Genomic DNA, 13,447 nt, shown 5'->3' with positions numbered 1-13,447 from the left:
AGTGCCGTGCAGGCTGCAGGAGCGAATACATCGGGTAAGCACGCTAATACGTTTGTACAAACCGCGTGCTGTATGCGAGAACATGTGTGAACTATAATATCTCCGTATTTTGGCATGTAACCTGTGAAGGAAAATACAGTACTGTGTTGGTGCCATATATTATTAAATATTGCGCGATAAAGCTTTATGAAATTTCTACTTTTCGACATGCATCACGCGGCAAAATTTTGCCCGGGCGTATGCTCTGCGACGAGCTTCGCTGAAAGCGGTGTTTCTCCCATAAGTGCTCAGAAGCATGCGGTAAATTCCTCGTTGGCGTCACCTATTCTCCTTGCATAGGCGCGGTACATCGGACACATTTTCTTGCGCCTGTGGCGCTCGTGCTGTATCAGTCATGCCGGATTATACCATTCTCGTGCCTTCCGGCGCTCTAGCTTCAAAATAGCCTCACTGATTTTCCCGGGGGAGCAGTAGGAGCCGTTGTAGAGACAGGGCCTGCTCTCCTGGAACAGTATATTTGCTCGTGCCGGTCTTTTCGTTTTGTGCTCTCCGTGACTTTTCAAATGCATTTCTTAATGGTCCCCTTTGAGTTAAAATGTCTTGAAAGCATGCAATTGCCGAGCATCACCTGCGATACTCACTCGTGCGTTTTTACTGGGTTGCTAGTTCTTCCTATTCACTGCAGCTATCCACCGGTGGTGCAGCTTGACGTTCTTCGTTGCAGATGGAAATCGGTGCAAGCTGAAAACACCGCACCGGCACGATTCCCTACGTGTGTTGTGCTCTTTGCAAACAGCGCTAGTTAACCTCCTCGTTTTGCGCTGGTTGTTTGGCATCCGAACACGACGCAATGCCGCCCAGATGCCTTCTTGTACTTTGGATCCGCGTGAACGGGCGCATTTCCGCACTTTGGAGTCCTAGAGCTGGCGCTTGCCATGTCCACTGGTCGCCTACGAACACACTTTGGCAGCGCAGTACAAAATGGCGCTGGCCGACTAGGCAACGCGGGTGCGAGAGTATGCGTTCGGTTAGTCTGAGTGCGAGGCTATCGTGTTCTGGTCTATAGGGGACGAGGTGGATATTTTGGCTGGACACTATCAAGTAAGCACAACGGCAGGTGTCCTTATGTATAGCAACGCTCCACGAGAACGTCTAGTTTGGCGCGGCCTAATCTCTCAATTATTCTTAATGAGACTGTAATGAGACTATAAGGATCTGGTCAAATATTGAGCTGGTTCCCAATTCATGCGTTCACTTACTATGGGCATAGAAGCGGTTAATAAAGTAAAGACTATGAGAAATCTTACTTCTTTAATAGTTATGACTTAGTTGCCACGCTGTTCACTACCTTGGTATAGCAGCAGTTAGTAACGGCAGGGTTAGTAACATTACTGACAAAGTAAGGTAGTCACTATTACTAAGGGTCTCAGCTACCAGTTCCAAACGAAGTTAGCACCATCGTATACAAAGTTTATAGCATACAGCGCAATATCAGGCGAGCTATAGCATATACCAGTGTGAGTCCGATATATGCGTACCCGCCGTCTTAGTTTAGCGGCTATTGCGCTACGCTGCTAAGCACGAGGTCGTGGGATCAAACCCCGGCAGCGGCTGCTGTACTTTAAGGAGACGAAATGTGAGGACGTCCATGTACCATGCCTCTGGTGCAGTTAAAAAATCCCTGATAGTCAAAATTAATCCCGAGTTCCCCTCTACAGCGTGCTTCAGATTCAGATCGTGGTCTTAGCGTGCAAAATCTAATTATTTAATTTCAATAAGAATTCTTGGCCGAAATAAGTTATTGATCACGTGATATAACAAATTCAAGGCCTGAATTCCAAGTACCGCTATCTCCTAAACATCCGCAAACCTTTCCGATCGACTCTCCTCGGGGACAGAAGCTTACTTATGACAATGCGAGCATGGACACTGTATATTTTGATGAATATAAGTACAATTGTAAAAATTTTAAGCTTTCTAAATCGTCAGCTGCCTTGTTCTTTATCTTTTGCATAAAATTATTTATCATGCAAATGCCACCGTTCCTACATCGCTTGTCTACTTATAGCAGTTCACAAAATGTGAAATAAAACACATATCCAAATCTTCCGTGTATTATCATTTTATAATGACGACTTGGCACCTCATTATATTAATGCGATGTGGAATGGGCATGCATGCCTGTGCGAGACATCGCCTTGGTTTGCATGTTAATAAATATGGCGGTAGGGAGTGGCTCTGCCCGAAGAAAAAATGTATTGCTGCTCCTTCTAAAAGGGTTTCGGTAACGCTGAGTTATAATCACAACAATGGCCCTCTTTGCATTGCAAATAAGCTTGCAGACTCCTTCCATTGTTGCTGCGTGCTGCCCTTCCACTCGTCACGAGCGAATCGAAGAAATGTAGAAACACTGAAAACTCCATGGAAAATTGTTGTCATGGTGAAGGAAAACAGCAAGCTTCGCCTTTCAGGACCGGAACGGCTGCCTGGCTACCCGCTCATACGATCTTAGAGACATGCGTGTGGAACTTCTCAGTGCTGCGTACTGGTAAATTCTTTCCCCGTGCTCAACCAAACTCATTGCAGTCGCGTTTTTTCGATGATTCCGTGAACACGGTGCTTTTACTGTCCAGGCGTGTTCTTTTTCCAACGTCGTTGAATAAAGGGCAATAAATAAACTAACCTTTGTTATGGCCTTGCTTGAAGCCGCTGGAAAGCGTGACAGAAGTAACTTGAAAACTGGAGCATTCATTTTCTTTGCTGTGATTTTATTAAGCGAGATTAGTGCACAAACTAGTGTTGTAGATCTCCTCCGGTTGTGGCTTGTACATGATGCCCCCGTAGCCATTGTATGCTACAACCAGACTTGGGCTGACAGTGACGTTTCCTGGACAAAGCACCTGCCGTGGAGTGTGTTGTCGTGGTGCAACGACTGGCAAAACTTTCTGAAAGTGCTTAAACAGAATTCTGCGCTCAACTCAAGGACGACAGTCATCGTGCCAAACGGTGATGCGGACTTCACAGACTTTCTGCAAATTTTTGACGAAGACGTGTACTATTCGTACCTTGTGACGTGGGTGGTGTTTCTTTCCTCTTCGCTGGATTTGAGCCATGTGAGTTCTCGAGTGTCGCGGCAATTACTTTGCAACCTAATTTTAATTCAGACTAACGGGAACGCAATCGAAAAAGCTGCCCTCTCGACGGACCGATACTGGAACTGCACAATGCAGGAGGTGAGAGCTTTCACAAAACAAAATTTTGATGCCGACGTCGGCAGCGTCCGAGAGTTTGCACGCGCGTTTTCTGGAAAACAGCTGAAAATTGGGTGCCCTTCCATGCACTACCGAACAGAAGTGAGATCGTGCGTGCCATATGGCCCCGTCACTGACGCTATGCGCCGCTTGAACGCCTCGGTGGTGCATAAAGCGGTAGGGCATAAACGCTTGGCGTCGAGCCTCATGCTTAAGGAGAGTGACATTTACATGAGCCACGTTGCCCTCAGCCACTGGAGATTCCAAGTATTAGACTTTCCTGTCATCACCCATTACTCGCACCTGACTTTCTATGTTCGCGGCAACTCCACCAGGCCGTTACTCTTTGGCACAGTCATGGCCAATTCCAAGACAGCACTGTTGCTTTTGTTCGGTTCACTGTCGTTTTGTTTCCTTGTGCTTCTCGTCATGGATCGTCTAGACTGCAGTCGGCAAGGCTACGAAACGGCTACGCGAACGCTACTTTTTCTGATAGCGTCATTCTATGCCAACTCGACGCGCATGCCGGGATCGAGTCCTTGGAAGCTGAGCCGGAATCTCCTCGTGTTGTCCTGGCTCCTGGGCACCTTCACACTGACCATCTACATCGATGGGGAACTGACCTCCTGGCTGAGCGTCATGGTGCCGACAGACGTGGTAGACACGCTGGACGAATTGACGGACGGTATCGAGAAGCGCGTTGTACGGCCCTACGTGGTGAACTCCTCCGTGTTTCATTTTCTGTCTACTCGCTCCGGTGATCACTCTCTGCTCAAGGCGCTATACAAAGCTTATGGTAGGCTCGGGAACAGAATGGTTCTCGACGGTGTCCGTGCTTGCCTTCAGTGCGCCGCGAGGGACGATGCTGTGTGCCTCATGAGCTCCGTAAACAACTGCTACATCAGGTATGTGAAAGTCTTTGGGACGGGCCCTACACTCGGCGAGAATCAATTTCTCGACACAGATTACACAGGGCAATATGAAAATGAATTTATATCGGAGGCGATAGCTTGTGATCAATAAACTATGTAGCGAAGGTATTTGTGACGCACTGAGGAGTTATAACCAACTAATTGCAGGCTTGAACCACTTCGCGAGATGTAACATGAGAATTTATGATTTACGCGGGAAGGGAGTAGGATTATAAAGCCCCAATTCTGGTACCTTCTTTACCTCACTAAGGAAACTTTAATTGCGGTTAGGCTGCCTTATGTCAAATCTGAAAGCTTCTTTGGTGAGGCACCTTGGGTGAGGCCTCGTTGGTGCCTCCTCACAGTAAGGTAGTCCTGAAACTATACCATCTTTTAAATAGATGACATTTGGGAGATGTTGCCGCCTTGAAGTTGCACCGGCTACTCTTTTTCTCATAGAACCAGTGTATACTAAGTATTACATTAAAAGATGACACTCAACAAAAAGAAAAGGTAAAAAAAAGACGGAGAGTCAGGTGATGCAAGTTCACTGAAACAGTTAATGGTACAATTCACACCAAGAACAATTACGAAAATAAAGTAATCTCGCATAACTGTTGAAGAGACCACTCACAACATATTATAACGGAAAGTCAGCCCACATACAATAAATACAAAGCACAACAAATGTCATATAAGACACTCTAGAAGGTGAAGTCAGCTCTCACAAACTAAATACGGAAAACACGAAGTCAGATTACAGTAATCAAATTGGTTGTGGGCACAGAAAGGAGTATAAACTGCAACAAATAATTTCCAACAATATTATTCTCTGCCAGAAGTCTTTGGAGGCTCACTAGCACTCACATCTTTAATGTACCTGTTAGTCATGGACCTAGCATATTTTAAACGGTTACGGGACTTGGCGGTTTATTGTCACTTAGGTGTATATGAGAGGGCGTCTTTCAGTATCATATAGTGGACATTGCAGCAATAGATGACGTATGTCTTCACCAGCGCGGCCCCAAATGCAATGTGAACTATCAGTGTGACACATTTTATGTATAAAATATGCTGTAAACGTGTCACCGAGTCTCAAGCGGTAAACCAGTGTCTCAAAAGATCGGCTGATATTTAATGTGCGTGGAATATGAAAATCAAGGCAAGCGCCAGTGGTAAATTATACTGAAGGTTTTCATTTTTGACCAAAGCATGTTTCTTTGCAACCACGGGCTGAAATTTGTCTTAAGATATGGCGCAGCACCTGTTGTCATAGAGGAAACCCTGACGCTACAATCTCCTTGTGCGTTCGTCGTGCCGCCTGCAGTGACCAGGTATCAACTAGAACACTGTTATGTTAAGTTCTTTACCTGCTCGCGTAAGCTCTTTTAGAGTCTCGTAAACAAGTGCTGTGCAGAGTACTGGAACAGCTGGACAATCGTCCACTAGCAGAACTGAAAGCTTTAGGTCCGTACTCCCACAGAACATCCATGCTGAAGGCGTTACTCATGTTATTAAGGTTCCTGCGGTCTGTAGGTCTTCACGATAGACTTTAAGAACACCGCCCCCTACCGCTCTATAGTGTACGCGGTTTGTTCGTGCTCGTCTCTCTATCTCCCCCTTTCACTCTCTTTCTCTTTTTATCCCCCTTCACCCTTCCTCCCATGCAGGGTAGTCAACCGGAGCTGCCTCTGGTTACCTCCCTGCCTTTCTATGCATCCTTTTTTCTCTAGCTCGTAAACTAAAGCCGGGTTCTGCGAACTAGTGTTCACATTACTAAGAGATGATTGTCAAGCTGTACCTTTATGCTTTGCTTTCTCGTTCCTACCTCTCGACAAGCTTTTCACGTCACTGCTTGCCCATGTTATGCTCGCCTGCACGTGGGCGCTGTCGCCTGTTGCTGGCAGGGGGAGAGGAGGAGTAAGCGGATATAAAACGAGGAAAACCGTACTAACGCAAGCGTGATATGAAGGGAGGAATGGCGTTTCGGAAAAAGCTGCTCGCTAACTTCATTGTTCGCAGCTGTACTGCTTCACCACGCCACTTTTTGAGCTTGTCTACAATAATTTTTCACGTGAAGTAAACAAAATTGAAGGACAACGTCTGTGCACGTGTATACCTAGAATTCAGTATAAAAAGTATTTGATGAACTTCCCTAATTCTTAAAGGCCGTTCCCATAAAACTTATTGAAGGGTGACTTCGAGTTCAGGCTCCTTTTATGAGAACTGGTGATGACAGCTTTAAGAAAAGCGTACTTCTTCTGATGATATCTTGTGGTAAGGTGGCATAGATACTCATGTAGCAGCTAATTCATCCAAATACGCAAATTTTGAAATCAAGTCCAGCAGAATTCAACATTCTGTCTACTTACCGCTCCTTAATGATGTAACGCATTATGTAAGCTCACGATTTCGAACATGCGACATACTGACCAGACTTGCCCGCGCACCATTTCAGGAGGACTATCAGCGAAGGCATCAAACAGGGTGAAGTTTTCGGCCAGCTGTTCTCTTCGACACCCGTGAGGAAGGACTTTCCGCTCAGGGCTTCGTACAGAACATTGGTTCGGAGGCTCACCGAGACGGGCTGCATGAGAACTCTTGCCTACAGAAAGTGTGACGTCGACACCCGTTTCGAACACGTCGGTGATCAACACCTTACCTTGGGCAGCCTGTATGTGCTCTATATAGCTTGTGTGGCAACTTCACTTCTCGTTCTAACACTAGAGCTGTGCATATTCTACAGTACGGCTGCGCCTAAAAGTGCTACTATAGGTAAATCAGCTATAGAGCATACTTTGTGTCCCGTTCAGGTAGCCGAGCAGCTACCTTTTCAGCATGAACTGGCTGAACTTGAGAGGGCCCAAAAAAGCAAGGTAGTTAGGCATCCTTAATATTGTATCTAGTTAACGGCACTGGTAATTGGCGCATGATAAGCGCGACCATGTACAAAACAGAGAGAGAGAGAGAGAGAGATGAGTCAGAGCACAAGCCACAGTTAATAAAAAACATCACCCAGAACAACCTTCAGCGTGCTATAGTAATCTATACCCTGTCAAAGACAAAGACAGCAATTGTTGAAAAGAAATATGTGCAAATCTCGCGCACTGTAGAAATCGATATTATGCGAATAATTTTGCAGCTAGCTAACTATCCACCCTTGTTCGGAGCTCTGCAAAGCATTATAAGTTGGACCAACGCGTTTGTGTCAGGCGAGCAATTGTGTGCATGACGCGACCGCGTGTAGGACGTCGGCAGCAAGGCAACAGTGACGACTACAGTATGACGGTGACAGCATGATGATGGATTTATAGTACTCCGGAAAAAAAAAACGTTACGATTTCTTTCGGTAAGACCTAAGCCGTTAATGTCGCTTTTCATAAGCATACGCGACGTGGCACACGCGGGTGACGGTGGTAAAGTTGACAGTTATTGGAGCGTTCCATTTCTGGGTCTGCAATCTAATGGCTCACGCGCACGTGTTCTTGCTTTCTTGAGGCACACTGTTGCTATGCGACGTGACGCAAGCGTCAATCGTGTTGCAGCGCTTTTTCGTGTTGGCACGAGAGAAGGATGTGAGAATCGCGTGTCTTCAGCCTAATTAGTTGACGAACAGGCTCCTGGGCTGGTGGACCGCGGTTCGATTTCGTCCTGAGGCGTGTAGCCTTTATTCTGGAACAGGCTTGCCGACGGCAAACTGCCTGGTATGGCGTAGTAAACGTTTGGCGTTGAAAGAATTCTTCTATGTGCACGCCGCACCAGTAACAACCAGAATTCTCGACTGTCCCGGAAGCAAGCTTGACGGCTTGCTTCCAGGGGTATATAACGACCCATCACAAAAGTTCGTTTAAATTTGTTACAGTCGAGTTTTGGTGTTCCTGAAAACCTGATATATGTAGCTATATTTAGGGCATAATTTCTCTCGGCATGACTGGATCCTACTGTATATATCTTCAACACTTTCAAAAAATTTCTCTCCTAATCCAAATACGGTATGTTATGCGTTTACGCCTTCGAATTTCTTCGTTACAGGCTCGGTTTCGTCTAAGTTGCCAGGTGCTGTCTGTGGTGAGGACAAACTCTGAGAGTTCATTTGCGCTACTACAGGATCAGTGAGAGAACAGGAACAGATATTTCAACAAGGACTCGATACAATGTCCAGTTTTTCCCCAGGACGTGAACATGAAACCAGCTTCTGAAAGGGCAGGATTTGCGGGGGTCCTAACTGGACCACAAGAAGCAGCCGAGAAAATGTTTTTAATGTTCCAACTACAGCCAGAAAACCAGAGGATTGCAAATTAACGATTGAATCTATTAGGATTCATCAGTAAAGATGTAACAGGAAAGACGTGAATCTACAATATATCCAAATAATGTAATCACATCATTAACCAATTATCACAACATTTCAACGAGGCACATGAAAGAACGAGAAACCAGGCAAAATCGTTCAAGCGCTCATTGCTTCTCGTGTATTGTACGGGTACAACAACCACAATCTGTCACCAAGACGAGCAGAACAAAATAAGAAAAAACTGCTTCGCAAAGGCATGCAGTTAATTACAGCTCTACCCGTGTATCCGGAGCTCGAAGATCTGCACATACGCAAAATTTCAAACGTGCTAAGAGAAATCGCCGGTGAAGCGAAACATTCACAAATTCAGCACGTCTGGTTATCGCCAAGTTTAGCAATCCGGTGAGCAATACGCGGCTGCTCATCATTCGCGAGCGCTCCTATATAGTTGTCGGGCTGCGATAGCCATCAATGACGGCAAACCTGCTCCGCAAAATGTTGGAAAAGAAAACACAGAGAGAAGATGGGCAGAGAGGCGAAAGCGCTGGAGCGTGCACTGTGCTACCAAAATCCCTAATAATGCGCGAATATTTTCCCTTCAAGCAGGGAAAGCTATGGCACGCCATGAACTCAAAGACAATTCGGCTATAATAAAAGGAGATTTGGCAGCAGACACTACTACCAAGGAGTTCGCCGCCGCACTAATTAGCAGCTAGATGGGCACAACAACGTTACAATGCCTGCTATGCAGGAAGCAATACTCACATTTATGCCGACTCGCAATAGCATACAATGCGCGAGAGAGAGAGAAAGAAGTTTAATGACACGAAATGCCGAGAGGTCGGCCTGAGGTATATTCCTCTAGCCAGCTACTCGGCATTGGGGGAAGGGGAAGTGGGAAAGAAAGAGGGAAGAAAGAGGTGCATGAAGGGTGACGATGACGATAGAAGGAAGATGTAGAAAATATGGCAAGCAATTGGGCATGCTCAAAGTCTGCAGTCCAGGCCCGTAATTTTTAAAAAGTTCAGTAATGCCTTGATGGCCTTAAAACTCGACTGAGCGTCTGGCCAAGAGCCAAGAGACAATGCGCGCTCTAACCCACAAAGAATATACGTGCCGATTCTTGAGGAAATTCAACAAATCGCGTACAAATGATGGAAAACATATGAAATTGAGTTCTGAGTAAAGGGGGTACCGGCTTGAGTCAGAGTAATTGAAAATTAAAATTGATTGCTTTCCACGGTTTTACGCGCCAGAACCATGTGATAACCGTGACTCATGCCGGAGTGGGTGACTGCGGATTAACTTTGACCACCTTGGGTTTATTTGACGCGTACCTAATCCTAACGACACGAGCGTTCTTGCATTTCAGCCCAATTGAAATGTGGCGTACACGGCTGGCATTGAACCCGCCACCTCAAGCTCGGCAGCGCTACACCATCGCCCCTAAGCTACCGCGGCGGACGGGGAAATTCAAAAGGCAGGCAGTGAGGCACGAGTGGCTCTTAGACGACATTCCGTACTTCACAAGTTGACTCAATTAATTATGCACCAACTCGCCCAACAAAGTACCGTGGTCCTTCAATAAATTATTGGAGGACTCTGATAATACTCTGCAAAAGATGTGCCTTGCCCGTTCTTCACCCACCAATACGAAACCGTCCCTTTTCAGGAAATGCCGAGGTAGGCACAACGCGAAACACAGATACTTGTGAGAATGCTGGTCACACATATAATGATGTAACCTTAACAAAGGGCGCTATAACGTAAAACTATTCCAAACTTTTCTATTCCAATTCTGCTATCAGCCCTCCACGATTGGTCAAAAACTTTTTTCGACCACCCCCACTTCACCTGTCTATCACGCGACGTCATGAAAACCGCGATACATCCCCATCTGATATGATGTGTACACACTGATTATGCATGATTTGACAGAAAAAAGAAAAACAGTTATTTCTCATTCGACCCCTTTTCGCCATTAGCCCTCGGCTATTGGTAAAATGTTTTCGGGCTGCACCCACTTCACCTGCCTGTCACGCGACGTCACAAAACCGCACAAACTCACCGCGTCAAAGTGACGTGTACGCGATAAAGATGCATTAATATGCCGAACAAAACTGAATTTTCTTCGGAATAGCTGCAGGCTGCCCCGTTCCGAAAGGAATAGAAGATGGCTGCCGCCGATCGCTCAGGCGCTGGCTACTCGCACCTGCCGGAGAGCATGGGTGTATTTGCGTATAATAAAGCTTCTTGCGTGGCTGTGTAACGTTTTCGAGCACTTTCGGCTGTTTACCCCCTCATTCTGCCAACTCTTCTTTGCTGATGCTCCGTTTTAGCATCATTCTTGAGCTTCCGTAGCATGCCGCCGCGATTTTCGACCAGCCACCGCAAGCTAAGTAAGGGAAAGCAGACCAATCGCAGACGTCGGCACCACCCTCTTCATCCGGTTATCGACTTTCAGTGCAGTGGCTCGGCCCCATCGACTCCCTCTCCACTTGAGCGTTCTCCTCGCCTCTTGTCAGCCAATTAGATACGACAAGCCGCTCAGTGTAGGCAATGTTATTCGTTTTTCAAGCAAACAAAAGTGCCGTCCTATGAACGGGCAGAGCGTTTGATTGGTCTGTTCAGACAACCCTGCGGGTGACCGTCCGGTGCTTGCGTTGGTGGTTACGTAAATTTGACGTCAGGAGATTGGAATAGAAACATATTGGAATAGTTTTACGTTATAGGGCCCAAATACAGCCCTTGTTCGGCGATGGGTCAAGCGAAACGAGGTGCGCAATTACATGGTAGCGACAAGCCACTGCAAAGCATATGATGCGGGATTGCTCAAAACATCAGGCGGTCCGCAAGCGCATCATAGACGGACAGTGCTACCGAGCCTTGGAAAAATTCTCTAGGTCTAGGAATCGTATGTCTTGTTTACGGCAAAGAAAAAATATTGTCCAGATCTATGGAGATATTGATCGAAGACACGGAGGGACGAAAACCTCAGAGACATGTAGCAAACTGCTGCAACACAGCGATGACCGATATGTGGAACAGTAACGTGACGGAGAGTTGTGATTTCAGTCACCGCAACTTTTTTATCGCATATGGCTTGCGATGTATGCCTTAGGATCGTACTGCAGTAAATACTCACCAAGTAAACGACAGGGTGGTGATGTTCCGGACTCGTTAACAAAGCACTTCTAGCTGCGCGGCCGATTTCTGTGGAGTTTGAATGAAATATTTATCTTTAACCGGTGAGTCGAACATATGCTGCAATACCAAACAAAGCAGCACCTTTGAATCTTGGTGTACGCGGGACACATACCTAGCAAGTACTGAGCCGGAAAGGCAGCTGTGGTTCTGAGTAGCTGACTATGCACGTATGTGCTAAAATTTTTCGGGAACCGCTAATGGGCAGGGCAAGCTTTGACAGAGTCCCAGAGGTCACGTGTTACAGTGAGTGTTGACATAGAAGAAAGAAAACACGATGGCTGCGTATCTGCGTGCTTCGCTGCAAATGACGTATAAGCGCGTAAGCGTGGTTGTGTTACGTCAACATTCAGGGCATGCAAGAAAAATTTGCGGCAGATCTTTTACATTGGTGCCGTGAAGTGGCAAACTGCTTCGACGCTTTTACGTTCTGTAAGGAAGATCCGGCGTCTATTTTCCGCGTCAGTCTTGGTACTTCATTGTAGTTCAAATTTGCTTTTCATGTAGAGCAAAGTCAAAACACGTTGACGCTTTTTTCAGAATGTGGCCTTCTACGATTAGCAAGCGGCTGTGTTTTTGTTAACATAACTTGCACTGCGACCTAACTTCTGCTTGAGTGCAGTGACTGCAGTATTGAAGTATTTTAATGGTACTTTAAAACGAATTTAGAAATAAATTGTAACTGTAATCTGCAGTATATTTGCGCAACAAAAGCAAAAATTTATTGTTACAGACATTTTGGGAATTACAGATGTACTTTATGCTTTTCCTACATTCCTTCCATGCACATTAATTATACTCCTCCTGTTCATTCCTTACTATCATATTGTCATAGTCGGTAATGTGGAAAGAAGACGACGCTTATGCACACATCCATGATGTGAGCACCTTATTTTTTCCTGTTTTTATGATTATTATGTTTAATAATGCAATTATAGGTCTATTACTAGCAGTGCAACTGCAATTTGTGTTTATATGTGATGTTTCTTATGCGTCTAATTTTTGTATTTTACCTTTGACTGTATTGTGTGTGGCTTGTGCGAGCTGATGCATGTGTTCAATGTAGCATGTAACTATGTTTTCTATAATCATTAAAGGGGGACAAGGCCTCCCCAGGCAATTTATCCTTTAGCCTCGAGCTCCTCTTAGACACTGTCTAAGGGGCCAAATAAAAGAAACGAAACGAAGTATTGACTATCTGATATTAATGATACGCATCTTGCAAAAATGTACGAAAATCAATGGAACTTTTTTTTTTATCCGAGTAAGGAGAAAACTTGCTTCGCAGGTTGGCAGTACTGTGGACGGAATACCTCTTGGAGTTCAGCCATTCTCACTAGATGATTGGATTTTACCTCGCCAAAGTAATTGCGAAGGCGTTTCCCTTTTGTGGACGAAGCTAGCTAAATTCGTCTATGGTGAAGACGGACCAGGCCATCGTCTCCTTGAGAACCGCCCACGCAGACACGAACACAAGCCGCAGTGGGAGGTATCCGTGCACGCCTTTAAAGCGTAAGGCAGCTGTGTCTTTTATTCCCCTTTAAATAAAAATTTTACGTAATAAATCGCGCCAGTGACTGCATATGAAATGTTTGAAAAATACACAGCAGTATAAAGTAAGAAACCAGTCAATACAGTCATGCATTCAGGGATAAGAAATTTTAGTTTGATTTCTTGTGGACACTACTTTGTGTCAGACCGTAAGACAACGACACTGCTTTCGCTCTGACACAAGATGATGCTCATCCATTGACATATAATGTTTTGATGCCAGCAGAGAGACTTGA

This window comes from Dermacentor albipictus, chromosome 4 (genome assembly GCF_038994185.2).
Source record: "Dermacentor albipictus isolate Rhodes 1998 colony chromosome 4, USDA_Dalb.pri_finalv2, whole genome shotgun sequence".
NCBI lineage: Eukaryota > Metazoa > Arthropoda > Arachnida > Ixodida > Ixodidae > Dermacentor > Dermacentor albipictus.
Note: the sequence above shows the minus strand (reverse complement) of the source record.